A 10,119-nucleotide genomic window follows, 5' to 3' on the forward strand; every position below is an offset into this window, starting at 1 on the left:
CTAAGCAAAGACCAATATGTGAAAAGCTCATAGGCAATGGATCAATGATGAATATTTATGTTGGATGCGATTCCCCATGCAACAGTTATAACATAGGGTGACATAGAACTAGCTCCAGTTCATCAATGTAATGTAGGCATGTATTCCGAATAGTCATACGTGCTTACGGAAAGGAACATGCATGACATCTTTTGTCCTACCCTCCCGTGGCAGCGGGGTCCTATTGGAAACTAAGGGATATTAAGGCCTCCTTTTAATACAGTACCGAACCAAAGCATTAACACTTAGCGAATACATGAACTCCTCAAACTACGGTCATCACCGGGAGTGGTCTCAATTATTGTCACTTCGGGGTTACCGGATCATAACACATAGTAGGTGACTATTGACTTGCAATATAGGATCAAGAACTCACATATATTCATGAAAACATAATAGGCTCAGATGTGAAATCATGGCACTCGGGCCCTAGTGACAACCATTAAGCATAGCAAAGTCATAGCAACATCAATCTTAGAACATAATGGATACTAGGGATCAAACCCTAACAAAACTAACTCGATTACATAGTAAATCTCATCCAACCCATCACCGTTCAGCAATCCTACGATGGAATTACTCATGTACGGCGGTGAGCATCATGAAATTGGTGATGGAGGAAGGTTGATGATGACGATGGCGATGGGTTCCCCTCTCCAGAGCCCCAAACGGACTCCAGATCAGCCCTCCCGAGGAAGATTAGGGCTTGGCGGCGGCTCCGTATCGTAAAACACGATGAATCCTTCTCCTTCATTTTTTCTCCCCGAAAGTGAATATATAGAGTTGGAGTTAAGGTCGGTGGAGTCTCAGGGGGCCCACGAGGCAGGGGTGCGCGCCCTGCACGCTCGTGGACAGGGTGTGGGCCCCCTGATGCTGATTCTTTCGTCAGTATTTTTTATTAATTCCAAAACGTGTCTACGTGGATTTTCAGGTCATTCCGAGAACTTTTATTTCTACACAAAAAATAACACCATTGCAATTCTGTTGAAAACAGCGTCAGTCCGGGTTAGTTCCATTCAAATCATGCAAGTTAGAGTCCAAAACAAGGGCTGAAGTGTTTGGAAAAGTAGATACGTTGGAGACGTATCAGTGACTATACAAATCATTCGCACACACCTCAATAAACAATTGTGTGCATTCTAAAGTAGGAGAAACGATCGTCTAGTCATCTACTTCTTGTGATGCTCCTGCCACTGCTATGTGGCTCATGTCAACGATCCGCGTGTACATCTCGTAGCTTGTGTACGCGTCCATGGTCGCATACTTGACATGTTGTTCATCAAGTCTCTTATGCCACACACTATGCCAGGAGTTCCTGTCCTTATTGCTCTCATTCTTCATCTTCATGTAGTAGGGGTCGATGATGGCCGAGGCGAGGTCAACCAGGGAGTTCAGTTTGTTTTTCTCGCTGCCCCAGACCTTGTAGTGGCTTTGGATGTTGACAAGATTCGGGTGAGGGAGTCCTGGATTAAGGGGTCCTCGGGCGTCCGGCCTGTTAGCCATGGGCCGGACTGATGGGTTGTAAAGATACGAAGATCGAAGACTGTACTCGTGTCCAGATAGGACTCTCCTTGGCGTGGAAGGCAAGCTTGACGACTGGATATGTAGATTCCCTTCTTTGTAACCGACCTTGTGTAACCCTAGATCCTCCCGGTGTATATATAAACCGGAGGACTTAGTATGGATAGGATACTCATTATCATAGCCATACAAGCTAGACCTCTAGGGTTTAGCCATTACGATCTCGAGGTAGATCAACTCTTGTAATACTCATACTCATCAATATCAATCAAGAAGGATGTAGGGTATTACCTCCATGGAGAGGGCCCAAACCTGGGTAAACATCGTGCCCCTTGTCTCATGTTACCATCGACCTTAGACGCACAGTTCGGGACCCCCTACCTGAGATCCGCCGGTTTTGACATCGACATTGGTGCTTTCATTGAGAGTTCCACTGTGTCGTCGACAACAAGATCGATGTCTCGCCTTGTTCTCAAGGATAATATCACCACCGGAGGAACGCTGACTCCAGGCCAAACCCTCCGACTGGATGGCTTTACCATGACCGCCCGTTCGGCCATTAAGCCGACGATGGCCTCTCGGGTCATCCAAAAACCGCTTCGTATCGACTCTGAATACTCCAAGAAGATGGATCCAGCGGAGCTTTCATCTTTAAATGAGCTCCTAGATCGCATGGCCGCCATGGGGGTCGCTACAGACTACGATCGGATTGGGCTTAAACCCGATCCGAGAGAAATCAAATCTCCGACGATCACCCACCAGATAGCGGTAGTCGAGGAGCGGGTTGATAACTCTTCCTCCATATTGAGGACGGACTATGTCCGGATCTCCGGTCTCGAAGAGCCGGAAACCTACCCGCGAGGCGAAGCATCCTGCCCTCCGAACATAGAATCGGATGACGGGCCTAAGGAATCAGCGGACATCCTGAAGCCCGATCTATTAAGTTCGGAAGACCTTCAGACTCCGGATCCAAAACTGTGGCAGGGTTCAGATTTAAATCCACCCACCCACCCAAATACAAGCGCTCTCATGAGCATAAAACAACAGTCTCAGGAAGCAGTCCACCACTACTGGGCCAGATTCCTTCTTGTCAAAAACAAGATTAAAGATTGCCGCGACGAGGAAGTGATCTCAGTGTTCCGCAACAATTGCAGGGACGAAGGAATCCTCAATGCAATTAACCACCGTCGCATCCTACACTTCCCTGACTTGGCAACCATCATACAGAAGTACAGTGCAATGGAAAGCGCGTGGAAAACTCAAGTAGTTCATTGGGAATCATCGGTCCCCACTCAACCCTTCATTCAGGCGAAAAGGGCACACCCTTGCAACACGCCCGGTTCAATAGTAAAGAAATACAACTCTAGTATGGGGCGCGGAACCGTTCTGGAAGGATGGCTCAATGGGCCATGCAAAATACACGCAATACCGGATAACATACCAACACATAGCCTTAGAGCATGTTGGATACTCCGTCAAGTGTCCAAGAGCAGCGAGGATATCCTCACCAAGAATAACCCAGAACAACACCCCCCAGAGGACAACGACCCCAAAGTACTGACGGTCTTTGAGACATTCGCCTCCAACAATAGGTGCAAGAGAGCACTACGCGGACTCGCCGAAGTCTGTCAAATAGAAGCAATGAACCCTTGGAACGACACGGTGATACATCTCCGTCGTATCTACTTTTCCAAACACCTTTGGCCTTGTTTTGGACTCTAACTTGCATGATTTGAATGGAACTAACCCGGACTGACGTTGTTTTCAGCAGAATTACCATGGTGTTATTTATGTGCAGAAACAAACATTCTCGGAATGACATGAAACTTCACGGAGCAACTTTTTGGAAAATATAAAAAATACCTGCAAAAGATGAAGGCCAGGGGGGCCACCACCTGTCCACGAGGGTGGGGGCTCGCCTGCCCCCCTAGGTTGCGCCCCCCTACCTCGTGGGCCCCCTGGTGCCTCTCCGACTCCAACTCCAACTCCATATATTGTGTTTCGGGGAGAAAAAAAATCAGAGAGAAGAATTCATCGTGTTTTACAATACGGAGCCGCCGCCAAGCCCTAAAACCTCTCGGGAGAGCTGATCTGGAGTCTGTTCGGGGCTCCGAAGAGGGGAATCCGTCGCTATCATCATCATCAACCATCCTCCATCACCAATTTCATGATGCTCACCGTCGTGCATGAGTAATTCCATCGTAGGCTTGCTGGACGGTGATGGGTTGGATGAGATCTATCATGTAATCGAGTTAGTTTTGTTAGGGTTTGATCCCTAGTATCCACTATGTTCTGAGATCGATGTTGCTATGACTTTGCTATGCTTAATCCTTGTCACTAGGGCCCGAGTGCCATGATTTCAGATCTGAACCTATTATGTTTTCATCAATATATGAGTGTTCTTGATCCTATCTTGCAAGTCTATAGTCACCTATTATGTGTTATGATCCGTTAACCCTGAAGTGACAATAATCGGGATTCTTACCGGTGATGACCGTAGTTTGAGGAGTTCATGTATTCACTATGTGTTAATGCTTTGTTCCGGTACTCTATTAAAAGGAGGCCTTAATATCCCTTAGTTTCTGTAAGGATCCCGCTATCACGGGAGGGTAGGACAAAAGATGTCATGCAAGTTCTTTTCCATAAGCACATATGACTATGTTTGGAATACATGCCTACATTATATCAATGAACTGGAGCTAGGTCTGTGTCACCCTAGGTTATGACTGTTACATGATGAACCGCATCCGGCATAATTCTCCATCACCGATCCATTGCCTATGAGCTTTCCATATATTGTTCTTCGCTTATTTACTTTCCCATTGCTATTGCTATCATCACTACAAAATACCAAAAACATTACTTTTACTACTGTTACCTTTTGTCACCGTTACCACTACTACCATATTACTTTGCTACTAAATACTTTGCTGCAGATATAAAGTTTCTAGGTGTGGTTGAATTGACAACTCAGCTGCTAATACTTGAGAGTATTCTTTGGCTCCCCTTGTGTCGAATCAATAAATTTGGGTTGAATACTTTACCCTCGAAAATTGTTGCGATCCCCTATACTTGTGGGTTATCACACAGCCATAACTTTTAATGCCGGTGACGAACCAAAATATAGGACAGTTCGAGCACCAGCCGCCTTGGTCCTCAGTCCAATTGTGGATGGCTTTCGGCTAACCAAGGTCCTTATGGACGGCGGCAGCAGACTAAACCTCATCTACAAAGATACACTCCACAAAATGGAAATAGACAGGAGACGCATTGAGCAAAGCAGCACGACCTTCCGAGGAATTATCCCCAGTCGGGAGGCACGGTGTGTGGGAAAAATAACAGTCGACGTGGTATTCGGCACGCCGGAGAATTATCGGACCGAAGAAATAACCTTCCAAGTGGCCCCTTTCAACAGCGGGTATCACGCCCTCTTAGGGCGAGATTCATTTATGCGCTTCCAAGCGGAACCCCATTACGGATACATGAAGCTTAAGATGCCTGGGCCCAACGGTATAATCACTCTAGCTAGTAATCCGGACATAGCACTCTGCGCCGAGAATAAAACCGCATCCTTGGCCCTCGAGGCATTATCGGAAGCCCTCATGGCTGAAGAATTAGCCACGCTGCGCTCTACGGTGGACAAGGATGATGTCGTCCTAGACAAACGACCCAAATCCACCTCCTTTAAACCAGCAGAAGAAATAATCAAATTCCAAGTCCATCCAACGAACCCCAAGAAGACAGCATCCATCGGAGCACAATTAGATCCAATGGTTGACGCCGAGCTACGAGAGTTCATGCATGAAAATTGGGATATATTCTCCTGGCACCCTTCTGATATGCCAGGAATCCCACGCGAGCTGGCCGAACACAACCTCAATATATTAAAAGGATATAAACCAGTCAAGCAAACACTACGGCGCTTTTCCAAACCCAAACGTCAAGCAATAGGTGAGGAGCTAGCCAAGTTAATTGAGGCCGGATTCATCAGAGAAATAAAACATCCGGACTGGCTGGCAAACCTGGTGATGGTACCGAAGAAGGACAAATCCTGGCGGTTGTGCGTCAATTTTAAAGACCTCAATAAGGCTTGCCCTAAGGATCCCTTCCCCCTCCCCCGCATTGATGAAATCATTGATGTTGCCAGAGGACACGACTCACTATGTTTCCTGGATGCATATTCCGGATACCATCAAATCAAAATGAAGGAGTCCGATCAAGCCGCAACAGCATTCATTACCCCATATGGGCCATTTTGCTTCAACACCATGCCCTTCAGGCTCAAGAACTCCGGCGCCACATACCAACGCATGATTCAAACATGCCTAGAGAAGCAGATCGGCAAGACAGATGAAGCTTATGTGGACGATGTCATCATCAAAACCAAGCGCGTCGAAACATTAATAGACGATTTACGTCTCACATTCGATAACCTCCGCGCATATGACATCAAGCTCAATCTGGAAAAGTGCGTTTTCAGCGTCCCCGCCGCAAAACTGCCGGGCTTCATCGTTTCTAGTAGAGGAATTGAAGCAAACCCAGCCAAAATCCGAGCTCTGTCACAATTGGCTACGCCGACAGACCTTAAACAAGTCCAAAAGCTCGCGGGTTGTGTGGCAGCTCTAAGCCGCTTTATCTCCAGATTGGGAGAAAAGGCACTGCCACTCTATTGTCTTCTACGGCGAACTGATCACTTCGAGTGGACGGACGCGGCAACAGCCGGACTGGAGGAAATAAAAACCCTTCTTGCGAGCAACCCAATCCTGGCCGCGCCTGATACGTCTCCAACGTATCTATAATTTTTTTATTGTTCCATGCTATTATATTATATGTTTCGGATGATAACGGGCTTTATTTTACACTTTTATATTATTTTTGGGACTAACCTATTAACCGGAGGCCCAGCCCAAATTGCTATTTTTTTGCCTATTTCAGTGTTTCGTACAAAAGGAATATCAAACGGAGTCCAAACGGAATGAAACCTTTGGGAACATGATTTTTGGAACAAACATGATCTAGAGGACTTGTGGTGGACGTCAAGGAATCAACAAGGAGGCCACGAGGCAGGGGGCGCGCCCTCCACCCTCGTGGGCCCCTCGTTGCTCCACCGACCTACTTCTTCCTCCTATATATATCCATGTACCCCGCAAACATCTAGGAGCACCATGAAACCCTATTTCCACCGCCACAACCTTCTGTACCCAAGAGATCCCATCTTGGGGCCTTTCCGGAGCTCCGCCAAAGGGGGCATTGATCACGGAGGGCCTCTACATCAACTCCATGGCCCCTCCATGGCCCCTCCATTGGTGAATACTAAGAGAAGTTTGATACTTGATGATTGTTTTGAGACCTGGAGATAGTGATATCAAAGTTGTGCTAGTTGAGTAGTTGTGAATTTTAGGAATACTTGTGTTGAAGTTTGCAAGTCCCATAGCATGCACGTATGGTAAACGTTGTGTAACAAATTTGAAACATGAGGTGTTATTTGATTGTCTTCCTTATGAGTGGTGGTCGGGGACGAGCGATGGTCTTTTCCTACCAATCTATCTCCCTAGGAGCATGCGCGTACTACTTGGTTTTTGATGACTTGTAGATTTTTGCAATAAGTATCTGAGTTCTTTATGACTAATGTTGAGTCCATGGATTATACGCACTCTCACCCTTCCATCATTGCTAGCCTCTTCGGTACCATGCATTGCCCTTTCTCACCTTGAGAGTTGGTGCAAACATCGCCGGTGCATCCAAACCCCGTGATACGATACTCTCTATCACACATAAACCTCCTTATATCTTCCTCAAAACAGCCACCATACCTACCTATTATGGCATTTCCATAGCCATTCCAAGATATATTGCCATGCAACTTTCCACCGTTCCGTTTCTTATGAGACACATCATCATTGTCATATTGCTTTGCATGATCATGTAGTTGACATCGTATTTGTGGCAAAGCCACCGTTCGTAATTTTTCATATATGTCACTCTTGATTCATCGCAATCCCGGTACACCACTGGAGGCATTCATATAGAGTCATATCTTGTTTTAGTATCGAGTTGTAATCATTTAGTTGTAAATAAATAGAAGTGTGATAATCATCATTAATAGAGCATTGTCCCAAAAAAGAGAAAGGCCAAAGAGAAAAAAGGCCCCCAAAAAAGGAGCAATGCTACTATCCTTTTTCCATACTTGTGCTTCAAAGTAGCATCATGATCTTTATGATAGAGAGTCTCTTGTTTTGTCATTTTCATATACTAGTGGGAATTTTTCATTATAGAACTTGGCTTGTATATTCCAACAATGGGCCTCCTCAAGTGCCCTAGGTCTTCCTGAGCAAGCAAGTTGGATGCACACCCACTTAGTTTCTTTTGTTGAGCTTTCATACATTTATAGCTCTAGTGCATCCATTGCATGGCAATCCCTACTCCTTGCATTGAAATCAATTGATGGGCATCTCCCTAGCCCGTTGATTAGCCGCGTCGATGTGAGACTTTCTCCTTTTTTGTCTTCTCCACATAACCCCCTCCATTATATTCTATTCCACCCATAGTGCTATATCCATGGCTCACGCTCATGTATTGCGTGAAAGCTGAATTTTTTTTGAGATTACTAAAGTATGAAACAATTGCTTGGCTTGTCATCGGGGTTGTGCATGATGAGAGCATTCTTGTGTGACAAAAATGCAGCATGAACAAACTATATGATTTTGTAGGGATGAACTTTATTTGGCCATGTTATTTTGAGAAGACATGATTGCTTAGTTAGTATGCTTGAAGTATTATTATTTTTATGTCAATATTAAACTTTTATCTTACATCTTTCGGATCTGAACATTCATGCCACAATAAAGAAAATTACATTGAGAAATATGTTAGGAAGCATTCCACATCAAAAATTCTGTTTTTATCATTTACCTACTCGAGGACGAGTAGGAATTAAGCTTGGGGATGCTCGATACGTCTCCAACGTATCTATAATTTTTTATTGTTCCATGCTATTATATTATCTGTTTTGGATGATATCGGGCTTTATTTTACACTTTTATATTATTTTTGGGACTAACCTATTAACCGGAGGCCCAGCCCAAATTGTTGTTTTTTTTGCCTATTTCAGTGTTTCGTAGAAAAGGAATATCAAACGGAGTCCAAACGGAATGAAACCTTCGGGAACGTGATTTTTGGAACAAACGTGATCCAGAGGACTTGGGGTGGACGTCAAGCAATCAACGAGGAGGCCACGAGGCAGGGGGCGCGTCGACCCCCCTGGGCGCGCCCTCCACCCTCGTCGGCCCCTCATTGCTCCACCGACCTACTTCTTCCTCCTATATATATCCATGTACCCTGCAAACATCCAGGAGCACCACGAAACCCTATTTCCATCGCCTCAACCTTCTGTACCCAAGAGATCCCATCTTGGGGCCTTTTCCGGAGCTCCGTCGGAGGGGGCATTGATCGTGGAGGGCCTCTACATCAACTCCATCGCCCCTCTGATGATGTGTGAGTAGTTTACTTCAGACCTTCGGGTCCATAGCTAGTAGCTAGATGGCTTCTTCTCTCTCTTTGGATCTCAATACAAAGTTCTCCTCGATTCTCTTGGAGATCTATTCGATGTAACGCTTCTTTTTGCAGTGTGTTTGTCGAGATCCGATGAATTGTGGGTTTATGATCAAGTTTATCTATGAACAATATTTGAATCTTATCTGAATTATTTTATGCATGATTGGTTTATCTTGGCAAGTCTCTTTGAATTATCAGTTTGGTTTGGCCTACTAGATTGATCTTTCTTGCAATGGGAGAAGTGCTTAGCTTTGGGTTCAATCTTGCGGTGCTCGATCCCAGTGACAAAAAGGGAAACGACACATATTGTATTGTTGCCATCGAGGATAAAAAGATGGGGTTTACATCATATTGCATGAGTTTATCCCTCTACATCATGTACTCTTGCTTAAGGCGTTACTCTGTTCTTATGAACTTAATACTCTAGATGCATGCTGGATAGCGGTCGATATGTGGAGTAATAGTACTAGATGCAGGCAGGAGTCGGTCTACTTGTCTCGGACGTGATGCCTATATACATGATCATGCCTATATATTCTCATAATTATTCGCTTTTCTATCAATTGCTCGACAGTAATTTGGTCACCCACCGTAATACTTATGCTATCTTGGGAGAAGCCACTAGTGAAACCTATGGCTCCTGGGTCTATTTTCCATCATACAAGTTTCCAAGCTATTTTATTTTGCAATCTTTTACTTTCAATCTATATCATAAAAATACCAAAAATATTTATCTTATTATTATCATCTCTATCAGATCTCACTCTTGCAAGTGGTCGTGAAGGGATTGACAACCCCTTTATCGCGTTGGTTGCGAGGTTCTTATTGTGTGTGTTGGTACGAGGTGACTCATGCATGGTCTCCTACTGGATTGATACCTTGATTCTCAAAAACTGAGGGAGATACTTACGCTGCTTTACTGCACCACCCTTTCCTCTTAAAGGGAAAACCAACGCGGTGCTCAAGAGGTAGCAGCACCGAACATAGGCGAACCGATGTTTTTAT

This window comes from Triticum aestivum, chromosome 7A (assembly GCF_018294505.1).
Source record: "Triticum aestivum cultivar Chinese Spring chromosome 7A, IWGSC CS RefSeq v2.1, whole genome shotgun sequence".
Lineage (NCBI taxonomy): Eukaryota > Viridiplantae > Streptophyta > Magnoliopsida > Poales > Poaceae > Triticum > Triticum aestivum.